The following is a 26,936-nucleotide window of genomic DNA, read 5'->3' as shown; positions in this document are numbered from 1 at the left end:
GACAGCAGTGGGAGGTGATGGGAACAGGTGGGGGCTGGGACACTGAAACATTCCTTGATCAGGGGACCACAAGGGAAAGTGGAGTGAAAGAAATTGGATTATTGGTTGAGTGGGGTGGAACCCCACTCAGGCAACAAACACAATCCTTGTTATGGTGAACCAAGCAAATCAATATCACAAATGGCAAATGTGTCCCTTGTATGGCTTCCAGGTGGGAAACCCCCATATCCCATATATAGGACACTATCCTGTCTCTGGATACTTCCATGTCCCATTCGTCAGAAGGACCTAAGGGATATTTATTACCTTGGCAGCCATCTGGGTTTTGTGTTTGCATGACCCATTTCATTGTGTATTGTTACTTTTTCTGTCTAAAAGTCTGCATTACATTTTTATATTTATGTTTTATGTCCCATAATCTAGGACCATATGAATTCAAAATAATAAGCTAACTGTCACTCCCAGAAGAGCATTATAACTGATATTGCATGTGTATGTGTGCCATAGGGAAAGCAGGATTCTTGTCCTGAAGAAAGCCCGGGACCCCATTGTAGTGCCACAAAAGGGTTGAAACATGTCAAACTGAATGGATGTAAGACCCAAAGTAGTCAGGCTTTACTTAGAGGCAAAGTGCATGTATTTATGCCGTACACAGCCAGCAATAAAGTGAAAACACAACAAAAGAAAATTCCCAAACCAAGTTAGAAAAATAGAATACATTTTCATAAATAAAATGATACCAGAATGGCAAAAATCCAATTAGCAATTTTCAAGTTTTTATTGAAAATAGTACCTACATGCACAAAATGCCAAATGCAGTCATCTGGTCCTGCTAGACATGGGGGGGAGTCGTAAGTTCAGGCTGACGAAGATGGTTGTGTGTCGACACAGGGACCAGGTTAGTCCTGCTGATAAGTTACCTTCTAAGTCTGGCGAGAAGATTTCTGTTCACTTTGGAGGAGGCTGTGAGGAGGAGGGTAAGCATCTCGGATGATCATCACTGTAGCAGAAAGAGCTGGTCGAGCTTCACAGACGGTTGTTGCTATAGCTTAATGTTGGCGGTCATCGTAGGCTATCCTTGCTGCATCATGAAGTACAGGTCTCACATTGCCGGTCGTAGCAAGCAGTTGCTGTGGACGCAAAGAGCATATGCTATTGGAGCTTCACGTTGGCAGTTGTCGCAGGCAACAGAGTCTTGGCATGAACAGGCCCGCTTGCAAAGAGCCCAGACTTCAAGACTGTCACCTTTACTTCAGGAGGAGTACACTCTAATGCCAGCCAAGAGCCCAGAACCTAGAGGCACCTTTTGGGGATCATGAACTCACTCCAGCAGAGGACAGCAGCAGGGTAAAGGCAGGTCTAGTTGCATGTCCAGAAAGGTCCAGTTGAATCAGGCCAGCAAGGCAGTTGCAGTGATGCATCTGAATCTTGTTTTGTCCCTGTAGATCTAATAGAAACTCAGCCAACCTACTCCTGAAGTCACTCTTGGTAGCCTGAGGTGAAGTAATGCAGGTCCAGTTTTCCTTCTCTGGAAGCAAGGCAGTCCTTCAACCACCAGGGCAGTCGTATTACTACAGGGCAGTTCTTCCATAAATTTCACAGGTCCAGGGGGGTTCTAATGTGTGGCTCTTGAGGTCCAATATTTATACCCGATGCCAGCCTTTGTTTGGGGCAACTCTCTGTCCTACCCCTACATCTGGTCTGGCAAGTTCTTCCCTTTCCCCTGACAAGTCCCAAACTGTCTGGGGTTGACAGAAGGCAGAGCAGGCCTGGTGCCAGGTTCCTTTGTGTGTGCAGGAGGCTAAGCCCTTTAAAGTGTGAGTGGGGCTGTGTACAGCCCCATCCCAGTCATCCTGGCAAGATTGCCCAGCTTATCCACACCTAAGCCCCCTTTGCGTTACTGTAAAATACGCAATCTCCAACAGCAGAGCCATTTACAGTCATGTGACCCCCAAGAAACTGGCAGAAGGTACAGATGGTTGGGACAAGAAAATGCCAACTTTCTAAACGTGGCAGTTTCAGAACTGAAACTTAAAATACAACTTCACCATTAAAGAAGATTTTAAATTACAATTTATTTGAACAGCAAATGTTTATCTGCTCCCAATTTAAAGTTAGCACTTTTTTAATGTAATAAGGTAATCAGTGCTTAAAAATAATTAGTGTCTGTGCCCAAAACTCTGCACGGAAGCCCATGGCTGGTGTGATTTAATGTCAGTGTACTGAATATCCAGGCTGCACAGTCTGGAATCCACCTCATGCCTCTTTCATCCACTCCAGACTTTCTCCTTTAACTCACTCTTGCAGATTCCTGCTTACTCCTTTTGAGCTTCTTTCTCTTCCTCCTGCTTTCTCCTGTGTGTGTTTTCCCTTCTTTGCTCCCTGGGAAATGTCTGATGAGAAAAAATAAGAAAAAATAAGTAAACACAAGAAGATTCTGGACAGAGTGCTGAAACTTTTCAGACACTCACTCCCAGTCACAGATCTGGGTTGAATCCATCATCGTTCTTTAGCTCACTTCGCCACCCCAGTTCAGACACAGCTATATGCAAATCAGTCTTGACCCTTTGCCTCATGGGAACAGTCTATCCAAAACTGCCAAGCCATATCTTCCCTGGACCGGAAACAAGGATCCTGGGACCGGTTTTGACCTCAGTGGGTGCGAGGATGCATTTTACACTAAAATATGGCACCAAATGGCAGTTTTGTGTTTCTCGTAATGTCACATTATTTTGCTGCAATTTTGTGCCACTACGCGAAAGTAATTAATTCAAATTTCACGCACTCCTACTTTTTAGACTCTCTGCATTGCTGGTGGCCCTTTGTCATGTTTTGCCAATGTGCAACATTCCGTCCATCATCTTGTTTGTTTGGCTCTTTGACTATCTCCCAGATGTAGTGGACAGGGTACTTTGTAAAGACCTTGAGGGGGGGGGGGGCTGTGGACTTCTGTCAATCTTATCCTGTTGAAGTGCCATGAAAATTGTGCAAAGTGGATTGCTGCTGTTGCACCCAGTCATGTTGTGAGAAGCTGAAGGCCTGGGTGGCTGGTAATTACAGACAAGGATGGACATTTGCCGGGGCTAGCCAGGAGGACAAGCCCAGTGCCCCTACAGAGAAGCTGCTTCTTCAACGAGAAGGAAGAAGTGGTGGCAGAAGCTGTGAGGTGGCTGAAGGAAATCCTCGTAGAAATCTTTGGGCCAGGAAGCACCAAGCTGCTGGCACAGCTGGCAGGAGCAGTCCCAAAGGAGCATAGCACAGAAAGCCATGTTTGATTTGTTCCAGAAGGGTCATAAATTGCAAATTGTATTCTGGTCATGTGTGTGTGTCACACTTTTTGCAGTTAGGTTGTGTACCCTGTGGCTCGGGTACCTGACAACAAGAGAGAAACCTGAGTGAAAGTACTCCTTTGCGTGTAATCAGCCATTTTGTTTTGTGTTCCTCCAAAGGAAAACTGTCGAAACAGCCTGTCATTAAATGTAACTACTTTAGAGGTGGAGGAAACCCTCATGTGTTTGCTGCAGACAGTAGGTACAGAATGAAACTGGTTTCTGCTTCCAGGTCATTTGTAACGTGGCCCTGCCGTTAAGGATTGCCCCAGGGCAGTGGAGTTTGTTTTTACCTCTTCCCCACTCTGCATGCCAAGGGAGAAACCAAGCTGGTAGGACGAGGGACAGTAAACGATGGAAGTAACCATCAGACAGTGAGTCTCAAGGAGTCAGTCAAACACCCCCTGAGAAGAGTGTTGAGTCACTCACAGTGGGGTAGGGGCACCAAAACTAAAAGGGAAAGGCCCACTGAGGCAGCGATATTTGTTTGACTAAAAACGGAGAAGCATCTTTGCTTTCTCTAGATTTTGGTTGCTGAGCGGCCTGCAAGCATTAATAAAGAACATATCTACGTATAGTTGGATTAATGTCTTTTGTTCTGGTGAGAGTCTTCTTATTCATCTTATGTAAATGTTTATATCGGAGTCAGTCTAAATGCTTGTTACTCTCTGCGTGGATGTATGACGTTACAACGCACACTTTTACAACGCATGCACTTACAACGCATTTTTTACAACGCATAATCCATTACAACGCATGACTTTACAACGCAGTACACTACAACGCATTTTTAAAAAATACCTTTACAACGCATTACCATTACAACGCATACTACCTTTACAACGCATACCATTACAACGCATAATATTAAATTACATTTAAGGTAGGTATTAGATAGTATAGGGGTAAAAATTACTATTCTAACTCCAGGGGGTGCAACAGTAAGGTAAGTGTTGGATAGTGTAGGGGTAAAAATTACTATTCTAACTCCAGGGGGTGCAACAGTAGGGTAAGTGTTGGATAGTGTAGGGGTAAAAATTACTATTCTAACTCCAGGGGGTGCATCAGTAGGGTAAGTGTTGGATAGTATAGGGGTAAAAATTACTATTCTAACTCCAGGGGGTGCATCAGTAGGGTAAGTGTTGGATAGTATAGGGGTAAAAATTACTATTCTAACTCCAGGGGGTGCATCAGTAGGGTAAGTGTTGGATAGTATAGGGGTAAAAATTACTATTCTAACTCCAGGGGGTGCATCAGTAGGGTAAGTGTTGGATAGTATAGGGGTAAAAATTACTATTCTAACTCCAGGGGGTGCATCAGTAGGGTAAGTGTTGGATAGTATAGGGGTAAAAATTACTATTCTAACTCCAGGGGGTGCATCAGTAGGGTAAGTGTTGGATAGTATAGGGGTAAAAATTACTATTCTAACTCCAGGGGGTGCATCAGTAGGGTAAGTGTTGGATAGTATAGGGGTAAAAATTACTATTCTAACTCCAGGGGGTGCATCAGTAGGGTAAGTGTTGGATAGTATAGGGGTAAAAATTACTATTCTAACTCCAGGGGGTGCATCAGTAGGGTAAGTGTTGGATAGTATAGGGGTAAAAATTACTATTCTAACTCCAGGGGGTGCAACATTAGGGTAAGTGTTGGATAGTGTAGGGGTAAAAATTACTATTCTAACTCCAGGGGGTGCATCAGTAGGGTAAGTGTTGGATAGTATAGTGTAATATTATGCGTTGTAATGGTATGCGTTGTAATGGTAGTATGCGTTGTAATGGAATGCGTTGTAAAGGTAGTTTTTAAAAATGCGTTGTAGTGTCATGCGTTGTAATGTCATGCGTTGTAATGGATTATGCGTTGTAAAAAATGCGTTGTAATGGTAGTGCGTTGTAAAAGTTGCGTTGTAAAGGTTGTTCCCCTCTCTGCGTTGGAGACCTTTTTTTGCTCTTGAAGTAAATAAGCTTGTGTTAATAATTATGAAATGTATTAACAGGGGTATTATCCCTTTCTTTTGCATTATAAACATCTATTTAAGCTGCAGAAAATATCTTTGTTATACTGAAAAGCCATACGTTGATGCAATAGGCCTGTTTTAAAGACTGATAGAGTGCTTTCAGCACTTGATTTTCTATGGGTGCATTATATTCATGGTTGTCATGCACCTATATACATTTATATCGTTTGCAGTGTTTTATGATCATGAACATGTATCCAGTAGACTCATTTAAACATTAATTGTAGTGCAATGTTATAATATGATAATGCATTTATCGTCATGCCTGCATATACATAGAGCAGGACGGTTTATAACCATATAATGTAACCGTTTCTTGTTTAAGTTGCCCGACTTCCTAGGCCCAAGACTGTATTTGTTTTTGCACCTCTTTGGCTTCTCGAGAAATAAATAATGAAATGCATGTTGTTTTCAAGAAATAGCACTGTTCTCATCCTACTGCAGGTATCGGAATGCCAACTCGTTATTTTCAGATTGGGGAAGATACAAGGAATGCTTTGAAGATAGTTGGAAGCGAGAAGGGAGGATGTCTTTCGTGTCTGGCTGGTCTGGGAACCAAGGTCACTGGTTGAACAAAGGAATACTAATTAAAAGAGTGTGAACCTCCCCACATAGAAAAAGTTGCAATGGAAAGTTTTACCAGGGTGAAGTGAAGAATCAAATTCTATATTGTATGATGTGCAGGGATAGAGAACCCAGACTTCTGCTAGCGAGAGAAAGGAGCATCTTAGAACTCGCTCCTAGCATTAAGCACCTTAACCCATTTGACGTGAGTACTTCTCCGGAAGTCAACACGTGCTGACACCTTTGGGAATAGATAGCATCTCCTATTAATATAGTGTAGGGAAAGATTTGTTTTATTACAAATGAAAAGAGATTTGGACTCTGCTTCTGTTCTGAGTTGTATCCTGATCCTTGAATTTACCATTGTATTCTTGTTATGCCGAATTACTTATATTCGTAGAATCGGCTCTGTATTGATTTTTCTGTATCTATACATGTTAATCTTACGATGTGTATACATCTTATTATTCTTGGCCTTATAATAAATTGACAAATTTAAAGACGGAGTCTGTGGTATTTTCAGGTATGATATTGCCATCCTGTTATGAAGTGTTTTTCCCCTCCACTGCTTTTAGTAGGTAAATAAACGATCCTGAGTGCTAATTGTTAGGAGGAAGACAAGGGTGCAATTTAGCATAATCAAGGCTATTGATAGTTTTGATTGTTATTCAGTATTTTATCTCAACAATTAGCAAAAACTAACAGGGAAGGATATGAGTGGCCTCAACGAGTTAAAAATCAGGCCAAGACGCGGAATGGTATAAAGATTACCTGAAGTTACGTCCGAGTTACCCAATGTAGACAGGGCCAGGGTTAGAGGCGGTGAAAGGCAGGACAATGACCTGTAAGAACAGCTAAACTACTAACCACAGTGGGGGTGGGACTTCCTAGGGTGAGGGTCACTTCCAGGTCGGTAGTGGCAGAACATATTTAACACCTCTTTAAACGTTACCCAGAGCCTGTCAACATCTTATGGTTAAATTGACATTCTACTGTCATCAATTTCTCCCCCCACTTCGCTTAGCATTGTTTAACATTTGTTCTGTTTTTCCTTAGCGGTTGCTTCCTCCCCCCTTGTGCTTTATGCATTATCTCTGCTGTGTTTCCAGATGTGTTCGTCTGTCTGGATCCTGTATGCCTGTGCAAGATTGCCTGCTCTCTGGCATACTGGGGATCAAAGTTGGCATCTGGTCAATGTCTGATCTCACCACAGCAACCTCCATGGTGGAGGAGGGTAAGTTTAGAACATATCTGCCATCATCATTTAATTCTCCCCTTCTGCCCAGTTCTAATGCTATGATACATGTCATCATTACTCATCTTTACCATAGACGACCTCCTGAGGCAGTAAGCTTATCAACCTTGAAGACAACACCAATCCAGCCTGGACCTTCCCTTTGCGATCCTGCAACTTCAAGCCCTCCTGTGTCTCCCATTTCCCATAACTTTCGCCACTGAGTTGGATGAGTTCTCAGCACCTCTGGAGAGACTCAAGGAATGCCAGGATATACAGCCATCCCCCATCTCAACTCAACATTGGAGCTTACAGGTGCATAAATTGTCACGTGGTACCTCATATATAATGGAAACAATTTGGGTTTATAGGGTTAGCTTCCAATTATGGTAAATCTTTAAGATATGTCATTCTGCAAGGCTCTTCAGAAGTGATACAGATTGTTAAACCCACTAAAATCCTGTACTTATTTGTAATTCTATGTATAGGATTTAGTTATTTGTGCCTCAGAGTATGTCTCCTGTTTTTAAACAAAATCTCTAGCTGGATATTGATTTATTGCAAGTCATAGTTGAACTTGCTGAGTTGTGAGTTTGTAGCCCACAGCTCTTCCTGAAACTAGCCTTGGGCTGTTCTGTTCGGCAATCCTGATATACATGTGCTAAAAGGGGTATTTAATCCCAGTTTAAGGGACCAAAGTCGGAGGACCTTGGACATCAGATGTAAAAGTCTTCCATTGATACAGTTGGGGCTCAGTAACTTCTGGTTGGTCTTGGACCCCCCAATTTCTCAAAGTTAGACTCTATCTGGAATGGGACAAATGACGTACATTTGAGGTTGTATTTAGAATTTACTTACAGTAGTAATAACTGACTCACACTGAATTTAGCATTTTAAACTATCACTTACATTCTGTTTGCCTGAATCTACCAAGGTGATGCATGTATGATCTGTCTTGGGTACTGACCTTGCTGGTCTGAAGGGACTAGAACTTCACTTGAAGCCAAGAATATAGCATGTTACAACGCATGCTAGTACATCGCATTCTATTACAACACAGTTCTTACAACGACCACGCTGTTATAATACGATACCTTTATATCGCAAGTCATTAAATCGACTTGATGTAGTGGACGCTCTGGACTTAGGAATAGTATGATATACTATTCCAACTCCAGTGTGCGCAACAGTAGGGAAGGTGTTGGAATAGTAAATTATACTATTTCTTAGATTAGAGTGCACCCTACAGCAAGTCGATCTAAAAACTTGCGATGTAAAGGTATCACGTTCTAACAAAGCGGTCGTTGTAACGACCGTGTTGTAAGTGTAACGCAATGTAATGGCAGCGTTGTAAACACTGTTTCCCGAAGGCAACAAGGCAGAATTTTTTTGCAAAACATGTTGCTGTATGAAGGAATATGGCCTTCCAGCGTGGGTTAAAAAAATGTTAGTTTTAGGGAGATTTCACAGCTGATTTGCATATGGTTAATTCAGGTCTGTAATAACAGAGACAAGTTTCAGGAATGCGGTTCACGTTGAGTCAAGCTTTTACATCCATTACTTTTGTTTTTTCATTTGACTCATTCTAAGTAGCCTGGGTGCTTGATCCCTTTTTGCAATATAGACTGAAACCTGTGAGTAGTTGCTTTTCTTGCCAGAAAACCAGGGCAAACTTTTTAGCAAGAGCTGTCACTAGAAGCGAAGGATGAGTCCAAGGTTATCATACCCGACAGCTAGGCCTTTTCTGTAATGGAAAAGATAAACCAAAAAATAGAATGGAATGTGCTAAGAGTAATTACCAGTTGTCCAGGTTGATTTAAGTAGTTTCATCTACCCCTCCTAAGTTCTCTTGATGACATTGGTATGTTCTTTTAAGGTTAGGATGCAGCCTATTTGTGAAATACTTGTTTTCAGAGATTCATATGTTATCTGGATTGCAGATGGAGTTTGGAAGAGAAATATATGCATGTGGGTTATAGGTTAGCTAGGCAGTCCAGCAAAACTTTATTCCATTTCTAATTATTCAGATTCTCTTCACTTAGAAGTGATCTCCTATTTTGTTGCAGACATCTTTTGATAGCTTGTTTTTATCTGTTACAAGGGCAATGTTGGCAATGATGTAGCTATGAGAGATAGTGTAGCTTTTTGAAGCTTGGTAAATGTGTTTTGAAACAAAGGTTTTGAGTTCATCAAATACGTGTGTGGTGCTTTTGCATTCACATTATGGCCCACATTATCAGTTGGCCAGAGTTGTATCCCCGGGAGTGATACCACTGCGGCCAATTCAGAGTAGTCTGATGTTCTCACATATGGGATGATGCAAACACAGCTGGTAAAACCACTAGGGTTGAGGCATGAAGCAAAGGCTCAGCCCCATCTCTACCTGATACCCACCACAGGATGGGAAGCATGCAGTGTTTCCCCAGACATCTTTTGCTGTGCCACCCTACACCCTCCCAATCCACCATAGAGAAACATGTCAGTCTATTACCCAAATTAATTTACTTCAATGTTGACAAAACAACTTTATTAAATATTAGTAACAGACCACATGGTCTTCTGGTCGTGCAATTTCTATGCCCACCCTTTGAGAGGGTGAGCATAGAAATTGTTGGGCCTCTAGTCCCGAAGACCTTCTAGGCAACAAGTTCATCCTATTCTTGGAGGGCCAATCCACACAGTACCCTGAGGCCGTTCCTCTGTTGTTGGTGACAGCACCTGCAATGGACAGGGCACTGATGGGGATCTTTACTCGTGTGGGTTTCCCTAAGGAAGTTGTTTCAGAAAGGGGCACCTATTTCATGTCTGCCTACTACATATCGTCCATGTTAGAGGAGTGTGGGTTAACCTACAAGTTTTTCACTCCATAACACCCCCAGACCAGAGGCTTTGTTGGAAGGGCCTCGAAAGGCATGATTTTCGGTCTAGCAGAACTGTTGAGGTGTAAGTGGAATGTCCTCTTGCCATGCCTTGTTTTTGCATACACGTAAGTGCATGAGAAGGCTCTTTTCTCCCTGACTCCACAGCTCACTGATTGGTGTACCCACAAGATAGATGTGAATGATTGAGCCCTCCTGTAGTCTCTGGTCCAACCGGTGGTACTGGTACTAAAGGCAGTCCCCTCGGTAGATCCGCAGAGCTCAGGTTGTTTGTGAATACAGGGCCCTAATTCATTCACCAAGACTGATGCACACCAAATACCCAGAGCCGGTGAACTGATTGACAACCTATGTGCATCTAATTTGATGTCAAGATATTAGCAGATTGCTCTAACTAAGGGGGCCAAGAAGAGGTCACCCTTCTCCACACTAGAGGGGCACTTCCAGTTCAGAGTAATGCCATTTGGGTTGAAGAATGGTTCTGCACCTTCCAAAGGTTGGTCAACCGAATCCTTGCTGAGTTGAAGAACTTCAGCGCTGCTTACCTGAATGGTATTGATGTCTTCAGTTCCCGCTGGACCAACTGTGCCACCTGAAGTAGGTGGTTCAGGCCCTGCAACAGGCAGGCCTGTCTGTCTAAGCCAGTAAGTGCCAGATAGGACAGGGCTCTGTGGTACATTTGGGCTACCACGTTGGTGGAGGACATTTACAACCTCCACAGCTGAAGATCCAGCTCATCAGTTCCTGGGAGTCTCCCACGACAGAGACCCAAGTAAGAGCATTTCTGGGCCTCACTGCAGGAGATTTTTCAAGGGGTATAGCACCATTGGTTACCGTCTGAATGAGCTGACTTTAAAGTAGCAGTCAAATAAGGTAATCTGGATGAAGGTGTGACTAAAGGCATTTGACAACCTGAAGGAAGCTATGTGTTCAGCAGCATTACTCAAGGCACCTGGATTCAGTAAAGAATTCCTTGAGCAGATAGATGTTTCAGTCATGGTATTGGGGCTGTTCTGTCACAGCTGACTTGTGAGGGTCTGGTCGAAACTGGAGCCTTCATCAGCAGACACCTACTACTCAGTGGGCAAAGGTGGAGTGCTATTGAAAGCAAAGCATTTATAGTGATCTGGGCACTAAAGAAACTGAGACCATACCTGTTTGGGATGCATTTCCAGACTCAGACAGACCACAGACCCCTCAGATGATAGGTGCAAATATGGTGGTGAGAATCCTAAAATGATGAAGTGGACCATCGCTTTGGGACTGACCATGCCAATACCGATGTTTTTCCAGGTTTTTCTGCCTTAACAATGAGAACTCCCATGGGTGTGGATAGTTCAACCCCTTTTCTACTAGCATGGATCGCTGTAGGAATGGCTGTCTTTTGCGTGGTGTACCTCCAGATTTTGCCTTGACAGGTTTTTGCTGGCTGTTGAACTCTGTGTACTTTAACCCTGCTAGCCAGAGATAAAGTGCCTCTGCTCCTCCCTTCAAATTGGTGTGCTCATAATTGGTATATTTATTTTACATATAAATCTCTAGTATGTGGTACAAAATGTACTCAGGACCAGTAAATGAAATGGCACTAGTGGACTGCAGCACCTATTCTGCCATCCACTACAGTTATGGTGTGAAACATTGCTTCTGATCTGCTTTTGTAGCCTAATTGTGGCAGTTTAAACGCTGAAATTCCACCTGTCAGAAAAGCATTTTGACAGGTCAGCATCTATCTTTTAAATATGAATGACTCACCCCAATGTAAGCCCTTAGATCACAAGACAGGGTGCATGGTATTTAAAAGTAGGAATTTAATGTTACTATGTCTTTACAGAGACTAGCATCCAAAAACTATATTGCACTGTGGCCCTCCAATCTATCTGATGTAAAAAAACAAAGTACAGGGTCAAATCCAAATACTGTATCTTTGGAATGGCATTTGATATAAAAATAAATAAACAGCTATTTTTAATAGTTGATAAAAATATTCAAAAACTAATTATAGTAGCTAGTTTTTTAATAGGTATTAAGAAAAAGTACATTTCCCCTGCATAAAGTTCCTGGAGGCTAATATGCATTTGCTCTCAAACTTCTCCTAGCCATTGATTAGAATTTGAAGAGGTGAGAAAAATGTGTGAAATGCCTCCCAGTAGCAAACAATAGGCTGACCTGAAAGGGCAGATATAACTCCTCTGAACCTCCCTAAATATACAAGGTGGAGCTGTTAGCATCCTTTTTGACATTACAGTGTCAAATCCTACTTGACTGTAAAGTTTGCTTGACAAATCTGCTGGTTTTACGTATAACACTTTAGGGACACAACTGAAAGGAAGAAGACAAGAAAACCAAGACAATTATATGCACTGTCTGGTTGCTGAAGGAACTGCTTTGTACCACCAGCATTCTGCCTCTGGGTTTTACATATAAAACTGGTCACACACTTGGAAGGAAGGAAAAAAGGAAACCAAAACAGTTCTTCTGTTGCTACTGACTGGTTGCAGGAACATCCTACTTTATTTCTACCAGACTGCTATCACAGAGTTTATTGGGAGTACAGTGGCTGCTTTAAACTGGATTTTGGTGTTAGATGTGGGAGGACTTTAGGATTATAATAGTGCACTTCCTACACACACCTAGCCCTCAAATCCAATGTTTAGTGTGGCTGAAGACTTTCACCTTCTTGAAAATGCCCAAAGTGGGCAGGGTTGACCCAGGGAACTTTTACCCAATTGTTTTATTGCATGCCGATGAATCCTTCCCACCTACTATTTCATGTAGGACATAAACGAGGCACTTCGTATCTTTTTCTTGACCAAAGGAAGAACAGAAGAGGACTGGATCTGCTGTCTGTGACCTGAGAGGAGCCCTAAAGGACAGAACCTGCTCCCCGTTGTACACAAGACAAAGAAGTAGACTCCAAGGGTCACACGGTTGACCTCCTGTTTAAGCTGCAGGGTTACAACAAGCTACAAGAGGGCTTTCCTGTAAGTTGCCCAACTGATCCATAGCAACTGGATATGAACTGCTATTTGTCTCTGCCTGATATACTGTGAGTCTCTAAGTGCCTCCCCTGAGGACCTGAAGCTTTGGAAGTGTGCTCCCCTGGTGGATTGGGATTTTGAAGGACTAAAGTGAAAAGTTAAAATCTTTGACAAGTATGAAACTGGTTGGTGTATCTGACCCAGGCTCCATTGCAGTCAGATCAAAATGTTCCTAGATGTCACACTATGACCATTGACAGTAATTGGTACGTTATGCTCCTTGGCAGTATTTCTAATTAAGAACTTAAAACATTCATTACTCTGCTTTCTCTATTGGATTTTTTGTCATTTTATGTCATTTTGTAAATTACATTTTACTCTACTTTTTTTAATTCAGTTTTATATTACATTGTACTCTACTTTTCCAATTCAGTTTGTGATTTTTATTGTGTTGCATTTGGACTTTATTACTGTTTTGGTACAGCATAAATGATTTACATGTTGGCATAAGTTAAGCTTGTCTGCTCTATGCCATACTTACCAGGGAGTTGAGCTTAGGTTTGTTAAGTAAGTTTAAAGGTTAACCCCAACAAGAGTTGAGATTATTCTTTGAGGTGGGTAGTCACCCACCACAAATATTAACCTGAGTTCTTTCAAGCTTGTTATTGACTAATATGGTAAGACACATTTTGAGAATGCTGGTAGACTGAGACATTTATAGACTTCTTATTGAGTGTAGAGCAGATAGCTATGTGACTAGTCCGCCTCAATGGTATTCCACAATAAAAATCGAAATATTGTAATGAGTTTGCTGAGATGTATTTATACATTTTAAACTGCAAACACTAAAAATGCGGCATCTACTGAAATGTTCAACATTTTGCTATCTTCTTTATTTCAAGAGGGTGAGAACAGACTTTTCAGGACTGGTCTTTCACTACAAGCACAGTGTAAACAGCCCTTCGATGCAGGCCTTGCTTCATATGCTTTAGTGGACTGACCCTTCAAGAATTACTTTTGGAGAAATATCCATAGATAACAGATGCTCAAGGCTATGCTTGGGCGAATGTCTTGGTAGATATTTCTACTGAGACAGTGTTTTTATGATTAGAGTCGGGTTGTATACCTTTTTGAATTAACATTGGGAATTACTTTTTGAAACTGAGTGTAGGCAGTCTTCTTTGTAAAAATCCTTTTGGGATTATATTTAGGCCAGGGCATACTTTAAAATAGGAAGGTTGGGCTGGTGACATGGTTCACTGAGTTGGCATGTCTATACTTGTCCACTGGCTGGATCAGTCTTGAGAAGAAAACATCACTGGTGACGTTTTTGCCCAAACAAAGCTGACAAGCTAACTGGTAGACATCGTGAAACCTGTCAAACCCTTGTGGGTGAGGCTCCAACCTGCCCTTGGAAAGGTAGGAGGTTCTGCTTGCTGGCCAGCATGACTGGCCTGTGGGGATCCGGCCTCCAGAGTGGGGGTTACGGGAGCTGTTCAACTCACAGAAGCCCAGACTCCTCTGCATCCCAATGCCACCCTGGACCTGGTAGGGAAGGTGGGCCTTCTTATTTCCTGGAGCCCTGGCTTTGAAGGCGAAAGCAATGGCTTTATCTGTCTCTCACAGGAAATTACCAGAGCCGTTCAGCCCACAGGAGCCCCAGACTCCTCTTCGGTTCGACAGCACCCTGGCCAGGTTGAGAAAGTGGCACTGCCCGGTGCCTGGAGCTTTAACTTCCTAGGCAAAAGTCATGGTTTCACTTGCCTTTCAAAGGGGATTACGGCAGTCTTTCAGCCAACAGGAGCCCCAGACTCCTCCTCCGTATGACGGCACACTGCCCTGGTATCGGCCTGAGCCTTCTCGTTGAGTCCCGTCTTCACTCCACACCGCGGAAGAGCACAAGGGTCCTCCCTATTCTGCTACCACCATGCCCTGGGTAGGAACTGTCAGCCCAAGTCCATTGTCTAAACCTGCCACTGGCCCACACCCTGTTCCTCCCACTGGCCTGACATACGTGGGACAGCAGGGGGCACACGCACCCATGGACAGAGACAAAAGCTTGCTCAGAGGATGACTTTCAATAGATTGCAGCAAAGTAGCTACTCTGCTAAATAGGAAACCCTGACCAGAATCTGGTCTCCTCCAAATGATTTAGTACCAGGTACTCCACTAACATGCAGTGCACTAAGGGCAATGGAGGTGGCCCTCTGCCATCCATACTCCAGTCCCTGAGTGAGCAGCTCTACACACCTGCCCAGAGGCCGGCTATCCCAAGCCAACCAAGTCTCCACACCGCTGCAGTATCTTTATGGTTTAGGGGGTTCTAACTTATCCTAAATATCTGAATCTGTGGTTACTCTTGTACTGAGCAGGATTACTATTGCAACAATCCATCATTAGTAGGGTAAAACAAACCTGTCTCACAATAATCTAAACCCAGCTCACATTCCCTATTAGTGGGTGAACAATCCAATGTTTGGTGAATTCTGCTTCACAAAGATAGGAAGAGCAGACAGAGGAGGATTAATGAGCTACATCGCTATGAATGCTTGGCCGCCACAAACCAGAGATCCCTGTGGTAACTTTTCAGACACCTTCTGTTTGAAACCCAAAATGTCAGCTGGATCGTGAGACACCACCTTCACGATCTGTTTTCATACTGAAAATTAAGATCAAGCGAACATTTGCCCTTCTACTCCACAGGAGGTTTCTATCCTTTCTGAGATGGCCTTAGGAAACCTGCGTTATTGTTTGATAGATGTACCCCACTAGTAAAACTCCCCACCTGCCACTTTCCTCATAGTGGGTCACACCTGGTCAGTGCCAGATGCTTAGAGCCAGATGCAAGAGTCCCATGGGAATCACCTCTCCGCCTCAAAGGGTAAGTGAAAAAACACAATGAGCAGTGGTACTCAGAGGTGGGGTATCTTTTTGAATGGGGTTTGTATGTATGGCAAAGGTTGAGTGCTTTATATGATGTATCCACTGCCTGCACAGTGAAACAACCAGGCCCCCTGTAACGCTTCCCCTCTGGAATTCAGCCCCCATGATTTAAAAAAGTGATTCCAGGCACTCGGTCCAGGAGCCCGATCCCACAACCACAACAGACAGGCAAGCAAGAGGCTCCCACAGCCTCTTGCATCACCAGTCCTTCCCAACAGGGTCACACAAGTCTTTAAACACAAGCCTGGCCACATTGGACCAGTCAACCAGGTACCTGTCAATGAGGAAGGGCTTTCCGACCTGTACATCAGCCCTCTGTCACCCACCAGGCTAGGTGGGAGCTAGGGCTCAATCCCTGTATATTTAGAGTCCCCAACTTAGGCAGCAGCCCGAGCCATGCCAGCAGGCTGAGGGTCCCCCTTGCCCTGGCAGGAGGTACTGAGGGGAGAAGAGTCAGGTTCCCCACAACATGAAAGCAACCCACATGCTTCTGGTACACACGTGGAAGCTAAAAAGGCTACCCACCCCAGTCCCTTACATGTCAGTTGGGTCCTCCCAAGTGGAGGAGCCAGCCCTGTGTCCAATCCTCAGCTAAATGCCCAGCAACCATGGGCTTCTCCACCAGCCAGGATGCACAAGGGGAGGACTGGGCCCTATGCTCTGGCTTTTGTCTAGGAGACACCCGAGGGTTCAGGCTGTCACTGTTAAGCAAACGAGCCGCTCTACCATTAATGATTCTTCTGCATGTTCACCTACGGAAACCTTGCTATACCTTTAACTTCCTCTAGATAGTCAAGTTTGACCGTTTTCTCAATGCTCCACCAGAGCAATTGCCAAACTCTACAGGGCTGATTCATGGACCTCACTAAACCATTTAATCGGTAGCATTGATGGGTGGTGTGTACAAAGGTCAGGGACTTAATCAATGCAAGCTAATGACCCGCACTTACCGCGAATTTCTCAATCATGGGAAGTTATTGCAATCCCCAATCCCTATAGCGAACAGGGTTTAGCAGGTTACTCACACCTATCGGGTAAAATTATACACACATGCTGGTTCATCCAGTGTAGCACACGTACAATCCCGGACATCTAGAGAGCATCACAGACCTGTTGTCGCTCAATCTCGTGTGGCTGAACACCACTTGTCCCTCTAAAAATATGGAACACCAACCAATCGCTCCACCAACCATGAACGGCCATGTACCACCACCCACACAATTGAGAGAGGGCTATCAAACTGTCAATCCTTTTCTTGTGTCGAGGCCAGGTGAAGTTTCCTGTGTTGAGTCAAATGAAGCTGCAGGTCCCACTCCTGGAGGAGCCCTTTGGTAAATTCCCTTCAGTTTCAGCTTTGAAACCATAATCTCCCCCGGAACCCAAGGTTTTAGTTTCTCCGAAGCTGCTCAGCCATGCCGTTGAATCGCCAGTTGGCATTGTTTATGGTTAGAACTATGACGGTTTCTGATCGTATTCAAACCACAACTTTAGTTCTTCATTAATGAAAACATTATTGTTCAGGGAGGAGCCAAATCCAACATGGCTGCTCGGAGCTTTTCCTCCGTAGAAGCCCCGTGCTCTACAACCTAGCGCGGTGCTTAAACTCCACCAATACAGCTGATGGAGACATCTCCGGTCATCGGAAGAATGGGAGCGTCTATCGAGGTAGCCGCCATGACATCTAGACCCTGCATCGCTGGGTTTATCGCCGAAAGTCCTGCCGTTTGATCTCACCTCAAGATGGCACCTGGGATGTTTTCAGAGCTGGGGCTGCAACATTGAGAGCAGAACCCCGGGAGGCTGCCTTCCTGCTTCCCCGATGGGCGCCCGCAACGGAAGTTTTTCGGTTACACTGGAGACGCAGTCCCTTAAATCAGACCTGCACCCAGTTCGTGCCTGGCATGCTGTGAGCCTCCCTCCGCTTGTGTGGCCCGATAGCTGAGTGAAGAAGGCACCCGGCGGCCGCAGCGGACATGCTGGAACGTTTCCCTGGACCTTTGAGACTCTTCTTGCCCAGGATGGAGGTGAGCGGTCCCCCCCGCCTGCTTCCCAGTGCGAAGCCAGAAGACAGCTCCTACGCGCTTCCTACCATCTTGGAGAGGCGTCCCAATGCGCTTACAGTGACGGTGCTACTCTCGAGCGCCTGGGAATATCTGGTATCTCTTTCAAGACCTTATGAGAGACTGCCATTCCCCCGCCAGCAAAGCTCTGCCACGCATGGTTTGAAAAGGGTCCCAGGATGCCTGACCCTAACATGGCCGCCAATGGTGACTCTGTTTTTCCCACTCCTGATCTTCTCCCAGACATTACCCCTACCAGGACTACGCCTGACCTCAAGACGACACCTGTAACTCACTGGGACCATGGCTCTCCCTCCCATCCCCCCATACTCTAAGCTGACTACTTCTGAGTCCCTGGATGCTCTTCAGCTCTTTCTCGACTGCGGAGTCAGAGCACCATGTCCGATGCCCGGTGGAGCTGCTCTGCTCAGCTATAGAGGAGATTGGCCTTGGTTCACCCCATGACCGTCACCTACCCAGCCAGACCTTGGGCACAGTTTCTCTCCGTCTCCCTTTCCCACACTCCCTTCTTCCTATTTGTTTTTCTGCAATTTCCCTTATATCCTCTCTGTCTATACCTCTGCCCGATGACCGTTGGAGATACTTGGTGAGACTTAGGGGAGACTGGCAGTCGATTACCTCCTCGTGCCGTCGCTTACCTACTCGGTTTCTGGGCTGTCTTCCCCCCGTATCTCATTCCTTCTTCCCCCGGTCTTGTCCCCTTTCACTCCCCCTCACCCCCTTCCCCCCACCCTTGTCTCTCCTTCTCTCCCTTTAAGGTTTCACATATATTTGATGTATCATGCAATTATTTTTCTGTGTTTTAACATTGTCGACCTTATGTAAAGCGCTCTGATACCTTCAGACCAAGCCAGCGCTATACAAAACTTTTAAAATAAATAAATAAATTCTTGGAAAATGCTTTTGCTTTGGTTCATCTTGTGCCAGTCCAAAAATTTCACCTCAAGCATCACAGTATGAATGCCCCTGGCTGTCCCTTTTAATCATGGCCCTTGTTCCGAAAACCATCAAAATAGAAGCAGAGCCCTATTCCATTATTCCTAGCTGAAATATTCAGGGGATCAGCCTGCTTTGACCACTCTAATTTTTTTCAAAGGAAAAGCTTCATACTCCCAGGATACTCAGTTAAGAGCATCAAGGGGAGCACAAGAGTCAGAGGCAGGGACAGGTGGTAGCTCACCTTGGAGCGGACCACCAGCTTGATCCCAAGATATAACTATGAGCTTTTTAACTGCAGCAATTTTTATATACACCATGGCTGCTGGCACCAGACATGCCCTCCAATGGATCCTTGTTAAAAAATATAAAGTGTACTCATTCCAATTAAAGGGCCTTGAAAGAGTCCTGTGTTGTTATCTTTCGTCACTTCCTCCCCGAGTCGAGAGTCTGTAATTTTAGCGCCTGCTGCCTTCCTTCAATGTGGCGGCCATTTCTCAGGCTACCTTTCTGGAAGTGAACCCTGATTCCCCGTTCGTTACCTATAGTCCCCATAGTAGGCACAGAAAGTACCATCGAAAGATGACAGGGCTGACATCCATATGTTTTGTTGCTGGCACGGGGACAAGCGTTCAGCTCGAGGTTATCTAGAATCACCAAAGTGGCCATGCACACATCATGGAGGTTAGCGCTCTTCAGCATGTATTAGATCTAAAATACCACAGTTATCCAAGTAACAGATAGAGCAATCAAAATGACCATAACTGATTTAATAAGCCATTTGCTGTTTCACTGGACTGGCCATGTGGACATTCACTTGCATTACTTAATCTTTGAGACAAGCATATGCTACTGGCAGGATCAAACAAGTAGATGCACCTGCTGGACAGGAGGAGAAGCCATTTGCTCATCCTGGATCGATCTTCTCACCCCTCGGGAGCCTGCTTTGAGAGCCCCTACTTGCCTGCATGGGGCTGGCTGGTAACGGGGCAGTCGCACAGGCACGAGCAGGCCAGGCTTGCTCCATGACAATAAAAGGAAGAGGCGGGCCAAAGTGCATTCTGAGCAAGACATAGGGATACTGTGTCCCAGCCAGGGCAGCTGGGGCCACCCGCAGAATGGTCGTTTTGAGCTGCTGCAGAAATATACTGGGTGTAAAAGGACAACGGCAGGCACACAGGTCCTGGACCACCAGGCAGCATCTGGGACTAGCATCACCTGACCTCATCCACTCTGGTTAGACCACTCTACATGCTTCGAAGCTGCTTGGGCTTTGTCCTGTTGAGTGGCACCCACACAAGATAGACCCTCGAATCAGACAGTCTAGGCAGGATGTAAGCTTTGCTTGAAACAACAGCTGAGGCTATTTCAGCAGTCCATCCCCTAGTGGACCAAGAGTGCCCACTCAATCTGAGTACAGTGCTGGCTAAACCAGCCCCAAACAGGCCACCCAGCACAGGGATGTTGCTTTGCATCCACGCCTGCTTTCCGAGAAGCCAGGCTCAAAGGAAAGAGTCATCAGACGGGGCTAGAAGGCAGCCAATGAGTCACACCCTAAGACCCCAGGGAGGATCAGCCATGGCCCTCGCAGAACCTGGGGAGAGAGACTGGAGGACAACAGTGGTCCCTCATACCTTGCACCTTATAATCCATTGGAGAGTCACCTTTCTTTCTTGGAATCTATGCACACTAAGAGAAAAGGGGCCATTAGAGTAAATGCATATGACCTCACGAAGCCCGTGCTGGGCTTGGAGAGTCTAATGAGCCTTCATTAGGACTTCCAAATCAGCCCAGCTATCAACATCACAGTACAGTGATGGCTAAACCACCCCCAAGCAGGCCTCTTGCATGGAGATGTCAGACTTCATATCTCTGCCTGCTCTCCGGGAAGCAAGGCTCAGAGGAAATGCCCACCGGACTGTGTTGGAAGGCAGCCACAGACCCAGGCAGCATCTGGGTGAGAACTACCAGGCCACAAGGGAATCTCATGTACACTATCCCTACTTCTCCTGAGCAAGGCTACCCCCTCTTTCTTGTAATCTGTGGACAAGGAGTGACCGAAGGGCCACAGGAGAAAACTCACCTGACCTTCTGGAGCCCTGGCTGGGACCAAAGAGTCAAATGAGCTCTCATCTGGACTTCCAGTGCAGCCTATGAGCCATATAGGAAATCATGGCATGCAGGCAGGTGCCTGGACTTGAAGGACAGCCATCTGGTCACTCAGTGCCTCATTTTTAAAAAGTAGTCCGCTCTCTCTTGGAGAGGATAGGGATTCTAAGGCCTGAGTTCTTAGAGCCGGAACTGGAAATCAGGCAAGGTGCTATTGGGGGAGATCATGGAGCTCTGACCCAGGGTTCTGTGTCAGCTTCTGGACCCAGACAAGCAAGTGAGATCTCCCCATGCCTTCAGGACCTTGCCCTGGGCACGTTGCGACACAGTGGGCCAGAGGAGGGAGCACACGGCCAGGGGCTTCCACCACTTGGTGAGCTGGAACTCTGACCCAGGACCCAGTCAGAGCGTCTGAACCCAATCAATCAGAGTACAGTGCCGTCTTTGCCTCCCTGCCTGCTCTAAGGGAAGCAGGGCTCGAAGGAAATGTCCATTGGACAGAGCTGGAAGAACAGCAGAGACTCAGACCCCAAGGTTTGGCCAGGCAGGCCCTTGTAGCACCTGGGGAGAAGATCAGAGGACAATGGGGTCCCTCATTCCTTGTCTCTAATAATTCAGAGGAAGGCTACCTGCCTTTCTTTCAATCTATGGACACCGTGTGAAACGGGGCTATCGGAGCAAACACATCCAACCTTCTGGAGCCTTGGCTGTGCTTGGGGTGTCAAATAAGCCATCATCTGGACTTTCAAGTCAGCCAAGCCATCACCATCACAGCACAGTGCTGGATAAGCCACCCTCCTCTCCATGGAGCAAGTTGCCCTGCACACCGATATCAGTTGTTAATCCTTGACTGTTCTGCAAGAAGCAAGGCTTGAAGGAACGGCCCACTGGACAGGACTGGAGGACAGCAACAGACTAAGGCCCCCGGGGTCCACAGGGCCCTGCCAGGCATTGGCAGCATCTGGGTAAGAATGACAAGACAACAAGAGGGTTCAAGGGACATGCACATAATAATCCAGAATAAGGCTACCCCCTTTTCTTGTAATCAGTGCATGCAGAGTGACAAAGGAGGCTGCAGGAGAAAACACACTCAACCTCATGGAGCCCTTTCTGCGATTGAAGACTCAAATGAACCCTCCTCGGGACTTCCAGGGCAGCCCAGACATCTGGATGCACCATAGGAACTCATGGCGCTGCATCCAGATGTCTGGGGTTTGGAATGAAATGATGCCCGGACTCAAAGGATGGACATCTGATTGGACCGTGGTTTCTGAAAAAGGATTCTGTTCTCCCTTGGATGGTACAGGTACTCTAAGGCCAGGGTTCTCCGAATCCAAGCTGGTTATCAAGAAAGGGGCAATGGGTGTGGGCCTTACAAAGCTCTGACCCGGGCCAGAGCTTCTAAACCCAGTCAAGCAGGGACAACTTCCCCAGTTCTCCGGGACCCTTTGTCATGCACTTTGCAACATGGCAGGGTGGGAAAGGAGCCCTGGGCCAGGGGCTTCTAACCCAGTGCCCGTCCGAGCTCTGACCCGAGGCCTGGTTCACAGCTTCTTAACACGTGCATGCACGAGAGGCCTCCGCAGACCTGTGGAACACTGTCCAGGGCAACTTAATAAACAGGCTAGAGAAGGGAGCATAAGGCATGGGGTTTCCTCCCCAGGGCCTGCCAGGGCTCTGACCCAACAAACAAATGATGGACGGAATGCTGACAATGCAGACATTCTCCCCCAGTCAAGAGATCTGGGTTAAATCCATCGTTCTTTTGCCCACTACGCCACCCCAGTTCAGACATGGCCATATGCAAATCAGTCTTGACCCTGTGCCTCATGGGAACAGTCCAGCCCGAACTGCCAAGCCATGTCTTCCCTGGACCGGAATCAAGCATCCTAGGACCGGTTTCTGGCTATCAGCCGTCATCAGCCAGGATAGCTTGACTCCAGTGGCTTAGTGAGCACGGGACCCACGTCTGGGCATACCCATCCCACTTAGGGCGAAAAGCGTTACAACAAACAAATGATGGACGGAATGCTGACAATGCAGACATTCTCCCCCAGTCAAGAGATCTGGGTTAAATCCATCGTTCTTTTGCCCACTACGCCACCCCAGTTCAGACATGGCCATATGCAAATCAGTCTTGACCCTGTGCCTCATGGGAACAGTCCAGCCCGAACTGCCAAGCCATGTCTTCCCTGGACCGGAATCAAGCATCCTAGGACCGGTTTCTGGCTATCAGCCGTCATCAGCCAGGATAGCTTGACTCCAGTGGCTTAGTGAGCACGGGACCCACGTCTGGGCATACCCATCCCACTTAGGGCGAAAAGCGTTACAACAAACAAATGATGGACGGAATGCTGACAATGCAGACATTCTCTCCCAGTCAAGAGATCTGGGTTAAATCCATCGTTCTTTTGCCCACTACGCCACCCCAGTTCAGACATGGCCATATGCAAATCAGTCTTGACCCTGTGCCTCATGGGAACAGTCCAGCCCGAACTGCCAAGCCATGTCTTCCCTGGACCGGAATCAAGCATCCTAGGACCGGTTTCTGGCTATCAGCCGTCATCAGCCAGGATAGCTTGACTCCAGTGGCTTAGTGAGCACGGGACCCACGTCTGGGCATACCCATCCCACTTAGGGCGAAAAGCGTTACAACAAACAAATGATGGACGGAATGCTGACAATGCAGACATTCTCCCCCAGTCAAGAGATCTGGGTTAAATCCATCGTTCTTTTGCCCACTACGCCACCCCAGTTCAGACATGGCCAGATGCAAATCAGTCTTGACCCTGTGCCTCATGGGAACAGTCCACCCCGAACTGCCAAGCCATGTCTTCCCTGGACCGGAATCAAGCATCCTAGGACCGGTTTCTGGCTATCAGCCGTCATCAGCCAGGATAGCTTGACTCCAGTGGCTTAGTGAGCACGGGACCCACGTCTGGGCATACCCATCCCACTTAGGGCGAAAAGCGTTACAACAAACAAATTATGGACGGAATGCTGACAATGCAGACATTCTCCCCCAGTCAAGAGATCTGGGTTAAATCCATCGTTCTTTTGCCCACTACGCCACCCCAGTTCAGACATGGCCATATGCAAATCAGTCTTGACCCTGTGCCTCATGGGAATAGTCCAGCCCGAACTGCCAAGCCATGTCTTCCCTGGACCGGAATCAAGCATCCTAGGACCGGTTTCTGGCTATCAGCCGTCATCAGCCAGGATAGCTTGACTCCAGTGGCTTAGTGAGCACGGGACCCACGTCTGGGCATACCCATCCCACTTAGGGCGAAAAGCGTTACAACAAACAAATGATGGACGGAATGCTGACAATGCAGACATTCTCCCCCAGTCAAGAGATCTGGGTTAAATCCATCGTTCTTTTGCCCACTACGCCACCCCAGTTCAGACATGGCCATATGCAAATCAGTCTTGACCCTGTGCCTCATGGGAACAGTCCAGCCCGAACTGCCAAGCCATGTCTTCCCTGGACCGGAATCAAGCATCCTAGGACCGGTTTCTGGCTATCAGCCGTCATCAGCCAGGATAGCTTGACTCCAGTGGCTTAGTGAGCACGGGACCCACGTCTGGGCATACCCATCCCACTTAGGGCGAAAAGCGTTACAACAAACAAATGATGGATGGAATGCTGACAATGCAGACATTCTCCCCCAGTCAAGAGATCTGGGTTAAATCCATCGTTCTTTTGCCCACTACGCCACCTCAGTTCAGACATGGCCATATGCAAATCAGTCTTGACCCTGTGCCTCATGGGAACAGTCCAGCCCGAACTGCCAAGCCATGTCTTCCCTGGACCGGAATCAAGCATCCTAGGACCGGTTTCTGGCTATCAGCCGTCATCAGCCAGGATAGCTTGACTCCAGTGGCTTAGTGAGCACGGGACCCACGTCTGGGCATACCCATCCCACTTAGGGCGAAAAGCGTTACAACAAACAAATGATGGACGGAATGCTGACAATGCAGACATTCTCCCCCAGTCAAGAGATCTGGGTTAAATCCATTGTTCTTTTGCCCACTACGCCACCCCAGTTCAGACATGGCCATATGCAAATCAGTCTTGACCCTGTGCCTCATGGGAACAGTCCACCCCGAACTGCCAAGCCATGTCTTCCCTGGACCGGAATCAAGCATCCTAGGACCGGTTTCTGGCTATCAGCCGTCATCAGCCAGGATAGCTTGACTCCAGTGGCTTAGTGAGCACGGGACCCACGTCTGGGCATACCCATCCCACTTAGGGCGAAAAGCGTTACAACAAACAAATGATGGACGGAATGCTGACAATGCAGACATTCTCTCCCAGTCAAGAGATCTGGGTTAAATCCATCGTTCTTTTGCCCACTACGCCACCCCAGTTCAGACATGGCCATATGCAAATCAGTCTTGACCCTGTGCCTCATGGGAACAGTCCAGCCCGAACTGCCAAGCCATGTCTTCCCTGGACCGGAATCAAGCATCCTAGGACCGGTTTCTGGCTATCAGCCGTCATCAGCCAGGATAGCTTGACTCCAGTGGCTTAGTGAGCACGGGACCCACGTCTGGGCATACCCATCCCACTTAGGGCGAAAAGCGTTACAACAAACAAATGATGGACGGAATGCTGACAATGCAGACATTCTCCCCCAGTCAAGAGATCTGGGTTAAATCCATCGTTCTTTTGCCCACTACGCCACCCCAGTTCAGACATGGCCAGATGCAAATCAGTCTTGACCCTGTGCCTCATGGGAACAGTCCACCCCGAACTGCCAAGCCATGTCTTCCCTGGACCGGAATCAAGCATCCTAGGACCGGTTTCTGGCTATCAGCCGTCATCAGCCAGGATAGCTTGACTCCAGTGGCTTAGTGAGCACGGGACCCACGTCTGGGCATACCCATCCCACTTAGGGCGAAAAGCGTTACAACAAACAAATTATGGACGGAATGCTGACAATGCAGACATTCTCCCCCAGTCAAGAGATCTGGGTTAAATCCATCGTTCTTTTGCCCACTACGCCACCCCAGTTCAGACATGGCCATATGCAAATCAGTCTTGACCCTGTGCCTCATGGGAATAGTCCAGCCCGAACTGCCAAGCCATGTCTTCCCTGGACCGGAATCAAGCATCCTAGGACCGGTTTCTGGCTATCAGCCGTCATCAGCCAGGATAGCTTGACTCCAGTGGCTTAGTGAGCACGGGACCCACGTCTGGGCATACCCATCCCACTTAGGGCGAAAAGCGTTACAACAAACAAATGATGGACGGAATGCTGACAATGCAGACATTCTCCCCCAGTCAAGAGATCTGGGTTAAATCCATCGTTCTTTTGCCCACTACGCCACCCCAGTTCAGACATGGCCATATGCAAATCAGTCTTGACCCTGTGCCTCATGGGAACAGTCCAGCCCGAACTGCCAAGCCATGTCTTCCCTGGACCGGAATCAAGCATCCTAGGACCGGTTTCTGGCTATCAGCCGTCATCAGCCAGGATAGCTTGACTCCAGTGGCTTAGTGAGCACGGGACCCACGTCTGGGCATACCCATCCCACTTAGGGCGAAAAGCGTTACAACAAACAAATGATGGATGGAATGCTGACAATGCAGACATTCTCCCCCAGTCAAGAGATCTGGGTTAAATCCATCGTTCTTTTGCCCACTACGCCACCTCAGTTCAGACATGGCCATATGCAAATCAGTCTTGACCCTGTGCCTCATGGGAACAGTCCAGCCCGAACTGCCAAGCCATGTCTTCCCTGGACCGGAATCAAGCATCCTAGGACCGGTTTCTGGCTATCAGCCGTCATCAGCCAGGATAGCTTGACTCCAGTGGCTTAGTGAGCACGGGACCCACGTCTGGGCATACCCATCCCACTTAGG

The 26,936-nt window shown here is 46.7% G+C and overlaps 1 protein-coding gene and 1 pseudogene across 5 annotated transcripts in view; one reads left to right on the top strand and one right to left on the bottom strand.

Moving 5' to 3' along the window:
• Positions 1-26,936, top strand: part of LOC146867369 (mannose-binding protein A-like) — a 124,447-nt gene that overhangs the window by 5,619 nt on the left and 91,892 nt on the right. The window contains exons 2-4 of one of the 5 annotated variants that reach the window (XM_085604622.1): positions 7,017-7,141; positions 7,239-7,456; positions 12,836-13,001. The exons of 1 other annotated variant lie outside the window; for it this stretch is intronic. The gene's annotated coding sequence lies outside the window, so the exon portion shown is untranslated. Of the gene's footprint in view, positions 1-6,963; positions 7,142-7,238; positions 7,457-12,835; positions 13,002-26,936 lie in introns of all 5 variants that reach the window. 3 more of the 5 variants (XM_085604651.1, XM_085604633.1, XM_085604661.1) reach the window with 3 other exon arrangements.
• Positions 16,671-19,830, bottom strand: LOC146867370 (18S ribosomal RNA; annotated as a pseudogene).

This window comes from Triturus cristatus, chromosome 1_2 (genome assembly GCF_964204655.1).
Source record: "Triturus cristatus chromosome 1_2, aTriCri1.1, whole genome shotgun sequence".
NCBI lineage: Eukaryota > Metazoa > Chordata > Amphibia > Caudata > Salamandridae > Triturus > Triturus cristatus.
This window is presented reverse-complemented; position numbering and strand designations above follow the sequence as displayed.